The sequence below is a fragment of the Chlorocebus sabaeus genome, chromosome 23, assembly GCF_047675955.1.
Source record: "Chlorocebus sabaeus isolate Y175 chromosome 23, mChlSab1.0.hap1, whole genome shotgun sequence".
In the NCBI taxonomy this organism is placed as follows: domain Eukaryota; kingdom Metazoa; phylum Chordata; class Mammalia; order Primates; family Cercopithecidae; genus Chlorocebus; species Chlorocebus sabaeus.
Window position 1 is genome coordinate 43446762 of NC_132926.1, and position 17215 is coordinate 43463976.

General features: G+C 45.4%; 1 long non-coding RNA gene across 3 annotated transcripts in view; it reads right to left on the reverse strand.

Annotated features, from left to right (window-relative positions):
* Window positions 1-6837: 6837 nt before the first annotated feature.
* The window catches only part of LOC140709915 (uncharacterized), a 75770-nt gene continuing 65392 nt past the window's right edge, over window positions 6838-17215 (reverse strand). For all 3 annotated transcript variants that reach the window (XR_012090695.1, XR_012090693.1, XR_012090694.1), the window contains one exon: window positions 6838-7550. This is a non-coding gene — a long non-coding RNA (uncharacterized lncRNA). The remainder of the gene's footprint in view (window positions 7551-17215) is intronic.

A 17215-nucleotide genomic window follows, 5' to 3' on the forward strand; every position in this document is an offset into this window, starting at 1 on the left:
AGGGATACTCAGGCAGCATCACAAGGGCTCAGACACATGGGACCCCCACAGCAGCCAGACTCCACGTGACTCCCTGTCAGGTTTTCAAAGCTCTATTTTTAGTATGAAAGCAGGGAGATGAAGGCTTTCTTACCTGAAGGCACAGAAGTGTGGGAGGTGGCAGGTCTATCACTCACTTGCTGCGAGACCTTGACATTTCTCCTACCTGTGCCTCAGTTTCTTCATCTGTGCATCAAGGAGGCTGGAATCCATGTTCCTATTCTTTATTTTTATTTTTTGAGACAGGGTCGCACTCTGCCCAGGCTGGAGTGCAGCAGTGCAATTCAGCTCACTGGCTCACTCACTGTAACCTGAACTCCTGGGCTCAAGTGATCCTCCTGCCTCAGCCTCCCAAGTAGCTGGGACTACAGGTGTGCACCACCACAACTGGCTAATTTTTAAATTTTTATTGTGGAGACAGGGGCTCGCTATGTTGCCGACACTGGTCTCAAACTTCTGGACTCAGTGATTCTCCCACTTCAACCTCCCAAAGTGCTGGGATTAAAGGCATGAGCCACATAACCGGCCTCTATCCTGAGTTCTTGGTCATGGCGTCTTCTCAGCTGTTTGCCTCCCCGTTTCCTGCAGGGGGTCAGGCTGAAGGCCTTTCACTAAAGTGGCCTCATCCCTGACCCACAGAAGCACAGGTTGCCATTGCCTTGGCCTGGGAGGGAGCCTTAGGAATCATTCTCTTGGTGACAGAGATACTCATCCCACCCCTTTCCGAGACCCCTCTCCACAGGGGCCTTTTACACATGTTGCTTGTCCCACTGCAGCTTATGTCTACCAGGCCTGTCCATATCTGGAGAAGACCCTGAGGTCTTGCTCCAAGATGTATAGGCTGGCTGGCAGGAATCGGGCCCCTCGGGCAGTCCAGCCCAGATTTCTGCATTATCTTATTCCCAGGAAAGCCTCTGCGAGGGATTTCCCAGGGAAGTGACTCAGGGCTTGGTATCTCCCCACAGCTGTGAAAGAACTGGGGGCAGATTAGTGGAGGACAGGTTTCTGAGTTGGCAGGTCCTTATCCTGCTCCCTCATTGGACACCACAGGAGGGCCGCTGTAGGTCCCCGTCACCTACATTTAGTCACAAGTTCTCATGCTGGGAACCAGGCACCAGGAGGTTTAGGAAAGAGGCAATTCCTTGCAGAAGAAAGATCAGAAGAAAGCTTTGCAGTAGAAATGACCTGGCAAGTCCCTTCTGTTCACTGAGCCTGTTTCTTCATCTGTTAGGTGGGGATAATTATACCTGTTTCAGGGAACTGTTGTGAGAATGAGATGACATAATGCTTCTAGAGTGTGCAGCACTGTGCCTGGTCCATAGCCTGCCATCTCCAAATGGGGGCCATTGACACCATTATTAGTTTTAAAGCCCTAGCTCAGTGCCAGGCTAGGAATCTGCTGAATAAATGAAACTGTGATATTCAGCCCCCAGAGGATACACAGATTTTCAGCTTCTTTCAACTCTTTGGAGACCGTAGTGACCTCCACATCACACAGACACAGGCCGGAGACTCCTCTCTCCCCTAATTCCTCTGTCCCGTGCTCTGCTTCTCCCTCAGTCTGGGAGGAAGCCAGCACCAGCGAAACTCTGATGTCTGTTTGGCAGGGTGAGGGCATTTGAGAGAGAAACTGTCAGCTCTGCCTCCCTCCACACTTGGTGGAAGATGGAAGTGGCCTTTTCCCATCACAGGATGGAAAGTTTAACGATGCTAAGCTAAAGTCACTGGGGCCTTGTACACAGGAAGGGCCTGGACTTCTGCGCAGCCTTCCTTGGGGCTTGGTCCTTTGTAGAGACTGGGCTCAGCCTTTGATTAGGCTACATTCTTCTACTGAAAGTGCCAAAACCCTCTCAAATTCTTGTGTTTTTTGTTTGTTTGTTTGTTTGTTTGTTTGTACACAGGGTCTCGCTCTGTTGCCCAAGCTGGAGTACAGTGTGCATGATCACAGCTTACTGCAGCCTCAAACACCTGGGTTCAGGTTATGTTCCCACCACAGCCTCCTGAGTTGCTGGGACTATAGGCGCACACCACCATGCCTGGCTAATTTTTTGTATCTTTTGTAGAGAGAGAGCTTTGCCATATTGCCCAGGCTGGCCTTGAACTTCTGGACTCAAGCAATCCTCCCACCTCAGCCTCCCAAAGTGCTGGGCTTATAGACATGAACCACCGTGCCCAGCCACCTCCTTCAAATTCTTAAGCAAAAATGGAATGCATTGACTCGCAGACAAGAGACCAGACTCAGGAAGGACCCTAATCAGAGTCCAAAGAAGGAAGAGCTGTCAGAATCAAGGCCACAGGGACTGGAACCAGATGCTCAGCCTGCAGGGAAATGCTGTCCCATGAAGAAAATAAAACCTATTGGTTGGCTGGGCACAGTGGCTCATGCCTGTAATCTCAGCTCTTTAGGAGACTGAGGTGGGCAGATTGCTTGAGCCCAGGAGTTTGAGACCAGCCTGGGAAACATAGTGAGACCTCATCACTATATTAAAAAAACAAAAAACAAAAAAAGTTAGCCAGGCATGGTGACGCACACCTGTAGTCCCAGCTACTTGGGAGGCTGAGGTGGGAGGATCACCTGAACCCAGGAGGTCGAGGCTGAAGTGAACCATGACTGGGTTGCCGTACTCCAGCTTGGGTGACAGAGTGAGAACCTGTCTCAAAAAATTAAAAACTAAAGAAACAAGAAAACCTGGTGGTATGAGAAAGACTGGGCCTACTTTATGTTGGGAGGTCACAAGGGGCAGGTCATGCCAGATCTGTGGATAGAGCAGTCCCAGGCAGAGGTAATAAGCAGTGCAAAGGACCTACATGCCAGGAAGGGCACCACGGGAGGTGACAACCACAAAGGAGGCAGGGCCATGTGACGAACACAGCCTAGAATGGTATTCATCCATGCTTCCTGGCTTATAACTCCCATAGTCCCTCTTACAGCCTTTTTTATAATGTTGGGCTGCTTTAGGCCTCAGAAGCAGGCCTCAGAAAATGGAATCTCTCTCTGACTCCTGCTCTCCTTTCACTTGCTCCTTTTTCTCTCCAAGGCAGGACTCAAATCCTACCCACCTTTCTATCTTGGAGCTGGCTGTAAAGAAATTCTCTGACCTACCTTGTCTGACTGTAGGCCATAAGACCCTCATTTCAGAAGAAAGGCTGCAGAGAGGCCAAGAAGAATCTGAACAGACAGGCTTTGCTGGGTTTCCCCACTCAGTCTGTTAACACTAGATCATCCCTTTCTTGTCCAACCACAGTTCTACATGGCTGTCCATGCGTCCATCATGCCTATCCAATGCAGTCTCCATAAAAGGCCCAGGAGGACAGGGTTCAGAGAGCTTCTAGACAGCTGAACCCATGGAGGTTCCTGGAGGGTGGCGCTCCCTGGGAAAGCACGGAAGTTCCACACTCCTTCCTATATCTCGCCCAATGCATCTCTTCATCTGTGTCCTTTGTAATATCCTTTATAATAAATAGGTAAACATGAGTAAGTGTTCTCTGAGTCCTAGCACAAAAATGCTACTCTAGCAAATTAATCAAACCCAAGGATGGGGGTGGGGTCAGTCAGAAGCACAGGTGAAACAACCTGGGGCTTGCAATTGGCACTGGAAGAGGAAGAGGCACTCAGTCTTAGGGACTGAGCCTTCAAACTCAGGAATCTGATGCTATCTCCAGGTAAATAGTGTCAGAATTGAATTGAATTAGAGGACACTCAGTTGGTGTCCACTGCAGAACTCACTGCTTGCTTATTGGTGGAAAGAAATCCCCACATATTGGGTACAGAAGTCTTCTGTGATGGTTGTCATGGTGTGAGAGCAGAAGAAAAACAGTTTGGGCCAGGGGCGGTGGCTCATGCCTGTAACCCCAGCACTGTGGGAGGCTGAGGCTGGTGGATTGCTTGAGCTCAGGAGCTCGAGACCAGCCTGGGCAACATGGCAAAATCCCATTTCTACTAAAAATACAAAAAAGAAAAGAAAAGAAAAAGCCAGGCATGGTGGTGCATATGCCTGGGGTCCCAGTTACTTGGGAGACTGAGATGGGAAGTTGCAGTGAGCCGAGATTGTGCCACTGCATTCAGCCTGAGTGAGAGAGAGAGACTGACTCTGTCAAAAGGAAGGAAGGAGGGAAGGAAGGAAGGAAGGAAGGAAGGAAGGAAGGAAGGAAGGAAGGAAGGAAGATAGTTTTTGTTTTTGTTTTTGTTTTCTATACAGGCCAGATTATGAATGAACTTATAGGCCAAGAAAGGAAATTTTCTTAAAAACATAAAATAGAGTCAGGGTTTCACTCTGTTGCCCAGGCTGGTCTCCAACTCTTAAACTTAAGCAATTCTCCTGCCTCAGCCTCCCAAAGGGCTGGGATTACAGGCTTGAGCCACCCTGTCCCCTGAAAATTCAATTTTATCCAAAGGATTATGGGGAGACTTTTGATGGGTTTTAAACACTGAGGGACTTGATCAAAATTATTTTCAAAAGAACACTCTGGTTGCTATGTGAAAAGGAGACCAGGGTTAGAGTAGAAGGAGGGTTTGGGGGAAAGTCTAGTCTAGCAGACTTGAAGAGGTGATGATAAAAGTTCTGTTCTGCAGAATAGAAAATCCAGAAATAAATCCACATATTTATGGCCAACTGCTTTTCAAAAAAGGCACCAAGAATATACACTGGGGAAAGGATAGTCTTTTCAATAAATGGTGCTGGGGCTGGGCACAGTGGCTCACACCTGTAATCCCAGAACTTTGGGAGGCCAAGGCAGGAGGATCACTTGAGCCTGGGAGTTTGAGACTTGCCTGGGCAACACAGTAAGATCCTGTCTCTACTTAGCTACTCAGGAGGCCAAAGTAGAAGGATTGCTTGAGCCCAGGAAGTGGAGGCTCAGTGAGCCATGATTGCACCACTGCATTCTAACCTGGGTGACAGAGTGAGACCTGGTCTCAAAAATGAAGAAAAACATGGTGCTGGGAAAACTGGATATCTATATGTAGAAGAATGAGACCCCTATCTTTCAACTCAAAATGGGCTACATGCGGTGGCTTGGGTCTGTAATCCCAGCGCTTCAGGAGGCCGAGGTGGGAAAATCACTTGAAGTCATAAGTTTGAGACCAGCCTGTTCTACATAGCTATACCCTGTCTCTAAAACAACAACAACAACGACAAACCCAAAACACACACAATAGCAAACAAACAAACAAAAAATCAACTAAAAATGGATTAAAGACTTAAACATAAGACCTGAAACTATAAAACTATCAGAAGAAAACATGGGGGAAATGCTTCAGGACAATGGGCTATGCAAAGATTTTACAGGTAAGACTTCAAAAGCATAGGCAGTGATATGGTTTGTCTCTGTGTCCCCACCCAAATATCGTCTTGAATTGTAATCCCCACACGTCAAGCAAGGGACCTGGTGGGAGGTGATGACTGGATCATGGGAGTGGTTTCCTCCATGCTGCTCTCGTGGTAGTGAGGGAGTTCTCACGAGACCTGGTTGTTTGATGAGCGTCTGGCATTTCCCCTGTGCTCTCGCTCTCTCTCTGGCCATCATGTGAGACACGCCTTGCTTCCCCTTCACCCTCCACCACGATTGTAAGTTTCCTGAGCCTTCCTAGTCATGTGAATTGTGAGTCAATTAAACCTCTTTCCTTTATAAATTACCCAGTTTCGGGTAGTATCTTCATAGCAGTGTGAGAACAGACTAATATGGGCAGCAAAAACAAAAATAGACAAACGACAGCAAACGAAAAAGCTCTGTACAGCAAAGGAAATAATCAACGGAGTGAAAAGATAGCCTGTAGAATGGAAGAAAATATTTGCAAACTATTCATCCAACAAGGAACTAACATTCCATAATATGTAAGGAACTCAAAAAAACTCAACAGCAAAAAAAAAAAAAAAAAAAAAAAAATCCCTTTGAAAAATGGACAAAGAATCTGAATAGATATTTCTCAAAAGAAGACATACTAACAGCCAATAAGTCTATGAAAAAATGCTCAACATCATTTATCATCAAAGAAGTGCAAATCAAAACCACAAGAAGATATAATCTCACCATGGTAAAAACGGCCTTTTTTTTTTTTTTTTTGAGACAGAGTCTCGCTTTGCCACCCAGGCTGGAGTGCAGTAGTGTAATCTCGAGTCACTGCAACCTCCGCCTCCCAGGCTCAAGCAATTCTCTTGCCTCAACCTCCCAAGTAACTGGGACTACAGTTGTGCGCCACCACGCCCGGTAGTTTTTGTATTTTTAGTAGAGACAGGGTTCTGTCATGTTGGCCAGACTGGTCTCAAACTCCTGGCCTCACAAAGTGCTGAGATTACAGGCATGAACCACTGCACCCAGTCTAAAAATGGCTTTTATCAAAAAGACAAAATAACATAAGTTGGGAGGATGTGGAGAAAGGGGAATGCTTGTACACTGCTGGTGAGAATGTAAATTATTATAGTACAGCCACTCTGAAGAACAGTATGGAGGTTCTTCAAAAAACTAAAATAGAACTACCATATGATCCAGCAATCCCTCTGCGGGTATAACCAAAAGAAAGGAAATCAGTAAATTGTGGAGATATCTGCATCCTGATGTGGACTACAGCTCTCTTCACAATAACCAAGATATAGAATCAACCTGAATGTCTATTAACAGATGAATGGATAAAGGAAATGTGCTACATATACACAATGGAATACTATTCAGCCATAAAGAAAGAAAGAAATCCTGTCATTTGCAGTAAGACATTATGTTAAGTGAAATAAGTCAGACACAAAATGAGAAATAACACATGTTCTCACTCATATGTGGGAGCTAAAAAAACTCAAACTCATGAAAGTGAGAAGAGTTGTGTTTATTAGAGACTGAGAAGGGTATGGGGAGGGGAGGAGAGGGAGAGGTTGGTTAATGGATACGAAGTTACAGCTAGATGAGAGGAATAAGTTCTAGTGTTCTCTAGCACTGTACAGTGAATGTGGTTAACAGCAATTTAGCGTACATTTTCAAAAAACCTGGACAACATAATGAGACCTCAACTCTACAAAAAAACCTTTTTTTTTTTTTTTTTTTTTTTTTAATTAACTAAATTTGGCTGGGCACAGTGGCTCTTGCCTATAATTCCAGCACTTTGGGAGGCCAAGGTTGGTGGATCACTTGAGGTCCGGGGTTCGAGACCAGCCTGGCCAACATGGTGAAACCGCATCTCTATTAAAAAAAATACAAAATTAGCCGAGCATGGTGGCACATGCCTGTAATCCCAGCTACTCAGAAGACTGAGGCAGGAGAATCACTTGAACCTGGGAGGTGAAAGTTGCAGTGAGCCGAGAATGTGACACTGCACTCCAGCCTCGGTGACAAGAGAGAAACTCCATCTCAAATAATAATAGTAATTATGATTATCTAAGCATGGTGATGCAGGCCGTGGTACCAGCTACTGGGAGGGTTGAAGCTTGGACTGAGGTGGGAGAATTGCTTGAGCCTGGAAGGTCGAGGCTGTAGTGAGCCATGATCACTCCACTGCACTCCAGCCTGGGCGACAGAGCAAGATCCTGTCTCAAAACAAAACAAAACAAAAAGCTAGAAGATAATATTTTGAATTTTCACAACACGAAGAAATTATAAATATTTAACATGATGAATATACTAACTACCCTGATTAGATTATTACACATTGTATACATATATCAAAATATCACTGTGTATCCCATAAATATGAACTATCATTACATGTCAACTAAAAATAAAATTGGCCGGGTGTGGTGACTCATGCCTGTAATCTCAGCACTTTGGGAGGCCAAGGCAGGTGGATCATCTGAGGTCAGGAGTTCAAGATCAGCCTGGCCAACATGGTGAAATCCCGTCTCCACTAAAAATACAAAAATTAGCCAGGCATGGTGGTGGGCACCTGTAATCCCAGCTACTTGGGAGGCTCAGGCAGGAGAATCCCTTGAACCTGGGAGGCAGAGGTTGCAGTGAGCCAAGATTGTACCATTGCACTCCAGCCTGGGCAACCAGAGGGAAACTCCGTCACCAAAAAAAAAAAAAAAAAAAAAAAAATTGAAATAAATTTAAAACAAAACAAAAAGTTACATTCCGGTCATGTTAAATTTGAGTGGCTGCAGGGTGCAATGGCTCACGCCTGTAATCCCAGCACTTTGGGAGGCCGAGGCGGGCGGATCACTTGAGATCAGGAGTTAGAGACCACCCTGGCCAACATGGTGAAATCCCGTGTCTACTAAAAATATAAAAATTAGCCCGGCATGGTGGCACATACCTGGAGTCCCAGCTCCTCAGGAGGCTGAGGCAAGAGAACCACTCGAACCCCAGAAGCGGAGGTGGCAGTGAGCTGAGATCATGCCACTGCACTCCAGCCTGGGCGACGGAGCAAGATTGTCTCAAAGAAAAAAAAAAATTAGCCAGGCGTGTAGCAAGCACCTGTAGTCTCAGTTACTCTTAGGCTTGGTTGAGAGAATCGCTTGGGCCCACAAGATCAAGGATGCAGTGTGCCATGATTATGCCACTGCACTCTAGTCTGGGTGAAAGAGCAAGACTGTCTCAAAAAAAGAATTTATTTTTTTTGAGATGCCTATTAGATGTTGTATTAGGTTCCTACGGCTGCTATAACAAATGACCACAAACTAAGTGGCTTAAAACAACAGAAATGTATTCTCTTACAGTTCTGGAAGTGGCTTAAAACAACAGAAATGTATTCTCTTACAGTTCTGGAAGTGGCTTAAAACAACAGAAATGTATTCTCTTACAGTTCTGGAAGCCAGAAGTATGAATGCAGGGTGTTATCAGATTGATTCTCTCTGGACACTCTGAGAGAGAATGTGTTCCATGCCTCTCTCCTATTTTCTGGTAGTGGCCAGCAATCCTTGGCTAATGGACACATCACTCCAGGCTCTGCCTCCATCTTCACCTGGTATTCTCCCTGTGTGTCTCTGTCTCTATGTTTCTCGTCTTTTTGTGTGGGGGAATGGAGACTCGCTCTTTCACCCAGGCTGGAGCACAGTGGCGTGATCTCAGTTCACTGCAAGCTGCACCTCCTGGGTTCACGCCATTCTCCTGCCTCAGCTTCCCGAGTAGCTGGGACTACAGGTGCCCGCCACCACACCTGGTTAATTTTTTGTATTTTTAGTAGAGAAGGGGTTTCACCGTGTTAATCAGGATGGTCTCAATCTCCTGACCTCATGATCTGCCCACCTCAGCCTCCCAAAGTGCTGGGATTACAGGTGTGAGCCACTGCGCCCAGCTTTTTTTTTTTTTTTGAGACAGCATCTCACTCTGTCTTCCAGGCTGGAGTGCTGTGGTGTGAACCTGCTTCACTGCAGCCTCGAACTGCTGGGCTCAAGTGGTTTTCCTGGTTTCACCTTCCAAGTAGCTGGGACTATAGGTGTGCACCACTACTCCTCTTCTTATAAGAACACTAGTCATATTGGATTTAGGGCCCACCCTAACCCAGTGTGATTATTTTCTTGTATATCAATCTATTTTACACCAAGTCAAAATCAATGGCAATCTTAACTTGATTATATCTGCAAAGACCCTATTTTCAAATAAGGTCACATTCACAGGTACTGGGGGTTAGGACTTCAATATATCTTTTTAGGGAACGCAATTCAACACATAAGAGATGTCAAAGGGTATGTCAAGTAGGCCGATAGGTATACAAAGGTGAAATTCAGGAGAGAGGTCTAGTTTGGAAGTACTAATTTTGCCATCACAGTAAAACACTAGTGGGGGCTGGGTGCAGTGGCTCACGCCTATTATCCCAGCATTTTGGGAGGCCAAGGTAAAAGGATCCCTTGAGCCCAGGAGTTTGAGACCAGCCTGGGCAACATAGTGAGACCCTATCTCTATAAAAAATAAGAAAATTAGCTAGGCATGGTGTTACATGTCTGTATTATTTATTTTTATTTTTTGAGACAGAGTCTCTCTCTGTTGCCCAGGCTGGAGTGCAGTGGCGTGATCCTGGCTTACTGAAATCTCCACCTCCCAGGTTCAAGCAATTCTGGTGCCTTAGCCTCTCAAGTAGCTGGGATTACAGATAGGCACCACCACGCCCAGCTAATTTTTGTATTTTTAGTAGAGACTGGTTTTTAGCATGTTGGCCAGGCTGGTCTCAAACTCCTGACCTCAAGTGATCCACCCACCTGGCCCTCCCAAAGTGCTGGGATTATAGGTGTGAGTCATCACGCCCAGCCGCATGACTGTATTCCTAGCTACTTGAGAGGCTAAGGCAGGAGAATCACTTGAGCCCTGGGGACAGAGGCTGCAGTGAGCTAAGATTGTGCCACTGCACTCCAGGCTGAGTGACAGAGCGAGACTGTCTTAAAAGAAAAACAGTCATGAGACTACATGTAGATAGAGAAGAGAAAGGGAACTAGGTTGAGTTCCAGCACTTTCCAACATTTAGTAGTTTGTCAAAGGAGGAGGAGCCAGCATAGGAGACAAAGAAGTGCCCAGTGAGGTAGACAAACAGAAGAGTATGGTGTCCTAGAAGCCAAGAGGAGATTATGTTTCAAGATGGAAGTGGCAGTCAACAATACTGAGGAGTGGCTTTTGGACCTGGCAGCATGCTGATCATTGATGATCCTAATGATGATCAGTTTCAGTGGAGTTTTTTCTTCACTGAAGAGAGAATGCAAGGGAGGAAGTGAAGGCAGCAACTATACACAACTCTCAAGAAGTTTCGGTTGGGCACGGTGGCTCATGCTTGTAATCCCAGCACTTTGGGAGGATTGCTTGAGCCCAGGAGGTAGAAGATGCAGTGAGCCATGTTCACACCACTGCAACCTAGCCTGGGCGACAGAGCAAGACCCTGTCTTAAAAAAAAAAGAGCCGGGCGCGGTGGCTCACGCCTGTAATCCCAGCACTTTGGAAGGCCGAGGCGGGCAGATCACAAAGTCGGGAGATCAAGACCATCCTGGCTAACATGGTGAAACCCCATCTCTACTAAAAATACAAAAAATTAGCCGGGCATGGTGGCGGGCGCCTGTAGTCCCAGTCCTAGCTACTCCGGAGGCTGAGGTAGGAGAATGGCATGAACCCAGGAGGCAGAGGTTGCAGTGAGCTGAGACCGCGCCACTGCACTCCAGCTGAGGCAACAGAGCGAAACTCTGTCTCAAAAAAAAAGAAATAAAAAAGAAAAAGAAAAAAAAAGGTTTGCCATGAAGCACAGTAGAAAAGTTGGGTGACAATACAAGATAGAGGGTAGGGTCATTTATTTATGTTTTAAAGCTGGGCTATATTAGAAAATGTTTGCATGATATTGAGCATGTTCTAGGGTAGCGGATGGCCACTGATAGGAGTGGGGACACTTAATCCAATGTATAAGAAAAAAGGCAGATAATTTGAATACGCATGCAGGTAGGTAAGTAGAATTGGTGCTAGGAAAATGAGGGAGCACCTGTCTAATTGCTTCTGTTTTCTCCGTGAGGCACGAAGTGAGACCATCAGCTGAAAGGGAGAAGTAAAAAGAGTGAAAGATGTCTGAAGAGACAGGAAGAGGTATGAAATATAAGTTGTGAAGAGTGAGACAGTAAATATATTAGAGGAATGCTGGAGGATTACAGAGTAGTGTTAAGTGTCCTCTTGAAATTTCCCACTCATACTTTGAACTCTCCCTAGACATCTTCCTTCTGGGTCTGCCACTCCTCTCAGGAAAGCACTCTGATCCTTGGTCCTGTTTAGGTCACATTCCTGTCTCTGGTCCAGTCATTGTGTACAGAGGATTCAATACTGGGATTGGACGGACCTGGGTCATATGCCTACTTTGTAACCAGAAGGGCTGGGATTGTGACTGGCAGCCCCACCAGAACCACATGGAATGGTGGGAGGGTAGTTCTCCAAAGAAAACAGATGTTAAACAGGTGGGATAATACTCTTTCTCCCCTACTGCTCTCCCCAGGATGTCCTGAGGCTCAGTGAGACAACGTCTGTCAAATTGTGTTCTGAATTTCACAGTACTACAACGTAAAGGATTATAACAGTAGCACTTAGTAAGTGCTGGATGTATTTAATTATTCTCTCAGGAAACAATTGTTGAGTCTCTAAGTGAGGCTTTGTGCTAGGCTCATGAAGGATGACACAAATCATGCTCTATTGAAAAAAAAAAAAAAGCCAGATGTAGTGGCTCATGCCTGTAATCCCAGCACTTTGGAAGGCCGAGGTCTTGAAGACAAGTCATGAATACAGTGTGATCTTTCCCAGCAAAAGACTTGTATTTTAAATATTTTTAGAAGTTTAAAAAAAAAAAAAGACTTACACTTTAGTAAAGATGTATTAGTCAGCTTTTGCCAGGCTATGCTGTGGTAACACCACCAAAATATTCATGGCTTATAGCAACAAGGGTTGATTTCTTGCTCATCAGCTTCAAGTTAGTTTCAGCTCTTTTGCAAGAGTCTTGTCATTCGAACACAGGCCATTCTCATGGCAGATGGTAAACAGGGGACTGTGATAGGTCTTAAAGCTTCTGCTCTGATCACTTTCATTCTTGTTAGATTGGCTAAAACAAGCCACATGGCCAAACTGGTAACCAATGGAGTGGTAAAGTATCAGTACCACAGGGAGGTATTGACAGTCACATGGTAATATGAGGCAATATTTTACAGAGAGAAGTGAATAACTAGAAAATATAATCATCACAAAGGGTTAGAAGTAAATGAATGCCCATCATATACTAGAAAGCATGGCCAGACATGGTGGATGGCTCACACCTGTAATCCCAGCACACTGGGAGGCTGAAGTGGGCAGATGGTTTGAGCCTAGGAGTTTGAGACCAGCCTGGGCAACGTGATGAAACCCCACCTCTACAAAAAATACAAAAAGTAGCCAGGCATGGTGGCACATGCCTGTAGTCCCAGCTACTCGGGAGGCTGAGATGGGAGGATCAGTTGATCTTGGAAGGTGGAGATTGCAACAAGCTTAGATCATAACACTGCACTCCACTGTGGGTGACAGGGTGAGACACCATCTCAAAAAGGAAAAAAAAAAAGGAAAAAAGGAAAGGAAGGAAGTGGTCGGAGTCTTATGATCCAGGGCATTAGGAGTTCAAAGGTAGAGCAAGACTTTCCAGTTGGGGAGATCAGAGAAGGCTTCTTGGAGGAAGTGGTTTTTGAGTTATGACTTAGTATTAGAGGATCTGGATGGTTACAGAAGAAGGCAGGGTATTCTAGCAAAGGAACAGCATGAGAAAGGCATAGAAGAGGAAAAGTAGAATGCTTAGATAGGAATAGTGGATGGTTTAGTTAGCCTGAAATAGGGGAATTAGGAGGAAATATATTTTAAAAATTTTATTTTTATGTATTTTGAGACAGGGTCTTGCTCTGTCACCCAGGCTGGAGTGCAGTGGCATGATCATGGCACACTGTAGCCTCAACTTCCTGGGCTCCAGAGATCCTCCCACCTCAGCCTCCCAAGTAGCTGGGACTACAGGCGCATGCTACCACATTTGCCTAATTGTTGTGTTTTTGGTAGAGACAGGGTTTCACCATGTGGTCCAGGCTGGTGGAGGAAATAATGGAAGGATGAGACTCCATAATGAGGCAGCCTGTGGGCCTCTAAGAGGTTACAGAGTATCCCATCCCCACAATCCAGCTCCCCAGCAAGGGGTTCCTGAACTAGGGAAGTGCCTGTAATTGCTGGTGAGTTGAGAGTGGGCAGGCTTTTTGCTGGACTTTTCTGCCCTTCCTGGCTTGATCAAGCCCAGATGTTAGCCCAACATCAGCTTCTCTCTCTCAATGCCTCATTTCAAAGTCTTGTTGGGAATTATACTCCTAATGTTCTTAAAAATGTTTCCACGGTTTCTGTTTGTTTCCTCTGCCTGCTTCAGCCAGCCTGATATCCAGAGGACACTTCCAAGCTAGGAGATGTTAAAACCCAAAACGAGGTCTTCGTAAAGGCAGGCAGACGAGGTCTTCGTAAAGGCAGGCAGACGAGGTCTTCGTAAAGGCAGGCAGACGAGGTCTTCGTAAAGGCAGGCAGACGAGGTCTTCGTAAAGGCAGGCAGACGGACCAAATAACCGGGCTGGTGCAGCGCCCATGCTTGTAAAGGAAGCCTCAATCTTTAGCCTGCTGCCTTCTCTCTTCTGTAGCAGCAAAATTAATTTTTGTTTGTTTTCTATAGAATAAGATCCCTAGCCTGGGTGACATAGTGAGACTCATCTCTACAAAAAGATTTTTTTTTAATTAGTCTGCATGGTGGCATGCACCTGTAGTCCTAGCTACTAGGGAGGCTGAGGTAGGACAATCCCTTGAGCTCAGGAGTTGGAGGCTGCAGTGAGCTATGATCACATCACTGCACTCCATCCCGTGTGACAGAGTGAGACCTTGTCTCAAAAAAAAAAAAAAAAAAGCATAAAACCCCATAATTTATTTTGTTCACAATGTCATAGAAAAAAAATATAATGGCTCTTTACAGTTTCATTCATTACAGTATGAATTTCATTGTGTTTTTTCTCTTCTGCTTATCAGGAATGATTTGAGTTAAATATTTATGTAACAAACTTTCTGCTTGTTATTATGTGATAAAAATGTGATGATCAGTAAAATTAATTTTATCACAGTCTTGATGGTTTTCTTTGTAGCTATCAAATCCAGTACACAGATGGGAAAAATTTTGTGAGAGTGGGTCCTAGCTTGTTGGAGCTAATGAGCTTCCAGCATGGTGGGCGTGTAGTCTAATTGATACTGGCTCTGGGCAGGCTTGCACTTTTAATCATTAATGCCCTGCAGCCTGCTGGAAGCATGGAAAGAAACAGGCTGACTAGGATGTGCCAGGAGAAGGGCCAGAGCCACAAGGAGGCCTCCCACTGCCTAGGAGGGGCCTGCCTGAAGGCACAAGTAGAGCTCAGGACCCATCTGCTGGGCACAGACCTTGGTGGTCCTGCCTCAGGGGAGGGAAGGGAATCCTCCCTTGGGAGCCTCCAATATAAAAAATCTCAGTAGGTGCTGGCACCCATCTCAGGCCTCGGAGGTGGAGGGCTTATACATCACTCATTCCATCATTCATTTACTCAAAAATATGTATTAAGCATCAACTCTGTGCCAGACACTGGGTACAGTAATAAGCAAGACAGACATGCTTCCTGTTCTTTCGGAGTTTCTGTTAGCCTTGGAAGCAGATAGTAAGCAAGTTAAGAAATAAATGAGCTAGATAAGGTAAGTAGTAAGTGTTGTGAAGACAATAAAAGAGTAGTGTGGGCCAGGCATGGTGGCTCACATCTGTTATCCCAGCACTTTGGGAGGGCTAGGCAGGCGGATCACCTGAGGTTGGGAATTCGAGACCAGCCTGACCAACATGGAGAACCCCTATCTCTACTAAAAATACAAAATTAGCCAGGTGTGGTGACACCTGCCTGTAATCTCAGCTACTCAGGAGGCTGAGGCAGGAGAATCACTTGAACCTGTGAGGCAGAGGTTGCAGTGAGCCGAGAGCATGCCATTGCACTCCAGCCTGGGCAACAAGAGAAAAACTCGGTCTAAAAAAAAAAAAGAGTGGTGTGATAAGAGTACCTGGGTACGGGGTAGGTTTACACTAGATAACAGGGAAGGCTGTTCTGCAAAACTGTCATTTACACCAAGACCTGAGAAATGGGAAGGAGCCAGCTTTACAAAGTGCTGGGGGACAAGCATTCTAAGTACATATTTGGAACAACAGGTGCAAAGGGAGAATGATTTGGAAATGGAGGTTGGAGAGTTGAATGGCAGATTATGCAAAGTTCTGTAATGCCAAGTAAATTAGTCAATAGACAATTAGGAAAAATCAGAAGGCCATGTGCAGTGGCTCATGCCTGTAATCCCAGCACTTTGGGAAGCCGAGGCAGGCAGATCGCTTGAGCCCAGGAGTTCGAGACCAACCTGGGAACATGGCAAAACTCCAACTCTACAAAAAATGCAAAAATTAGCTAGGCATAGTGGCAGACACCTGTGGTTGCGCTACTCAGGAGGCTGAGGTGGGAGAATCACTTGAACCCAGGAGGTAGAGGAGGTTGCAGTGAGCTGAGATTGTGCCGCTGCACTCCAGCCTGGGTGTCAGAGTGAGACTCTGTCTCAAAAAAAAAAAAAAAAAAAAAAAAAAAATCAGAAATTCCTCTAGGTATTTCAAGTAGATGGAATTTAATTTGAAGAATTGGTAACAAACATGTTGGAAGAAGTAGAGAAGCAAAAAGAAGATGAGGTTATCCAAAGACCAGTATTTACAGGAATTCACTATCAGCCCTAAGGCTGGAAGAGCAAAATAGGAAATTGTGGTAATCACAATCAATGGCTGAGCCATGGATGCTGCTGTATAGGAAATGAACTGCTTGAAAGTGGGAACCCAAGAGCAAGCAATGTGGCCATTGCTAGAGGTGCCATCAAAATGCAGAAAAGAAAATGGCGGCCAGGCGTGGTGGCTCACGCCTGTACTCCCAGCACTTTGGGAGGCTGAGGCAGGTGGATCACTTGAGGTCAGGAGTTCAAGACCAGCCTGGCCAACATGGTGAAACCCCGTCTCTACTAAAAATACAACAATTAGCCAGGAGTGGTGGTGTGCGCCTGTAATAGTACTCAATAAATATCACCATCATCATTATTATGCAGTGTCATATTGGGATACCATCGTACAGGCCCCCCTTCGTGAGCTCTGCATTTGATATGCAGAACAGACTGCCAGGGCAATCTGACTACCTCACTTCACATCTGTAAAATGGGAATAAAGATAATCACAGGTTTCTTATGAGGATAATATATGTAAAATACTTAGCACAGTGCCTGGTACTTGTGTAAGGTCCCAATAAATATTAGCTATCAGGCTGTACTGAAAGTACAACCAGTAACATGTGAGGGACACCCAGGTTTTTGATGAGACAAAGGAGTTCTTAGGACTTGGAAAGGTTGGGAACAAGGGTCCTAGGAGCACTCAGTCCAGAAAATCGATAGGATCAGAGAAATTTCCATTCCCATCTTCACTCCCACAGGACTCATGCGAAAAGATCTTTATTGTGCTTTGCATCTGCAAACTCTGTTTGGGTCTGTAAGCGTGAAGTCCACAGAATATGAAATGTGGTGGGGGTTGAAGGATTCTGATGGAGCAGTAGGGTACCAAACAATACAATTAGCATCATTCCAATTATCTATTGCTGTGTAGCAAAATATCTGATAGCTTAGAGCTTGAAACAATCATTTTTTTGTGCTCATGATTCCCTGGGTCGAGAATTTGGACAGGGTA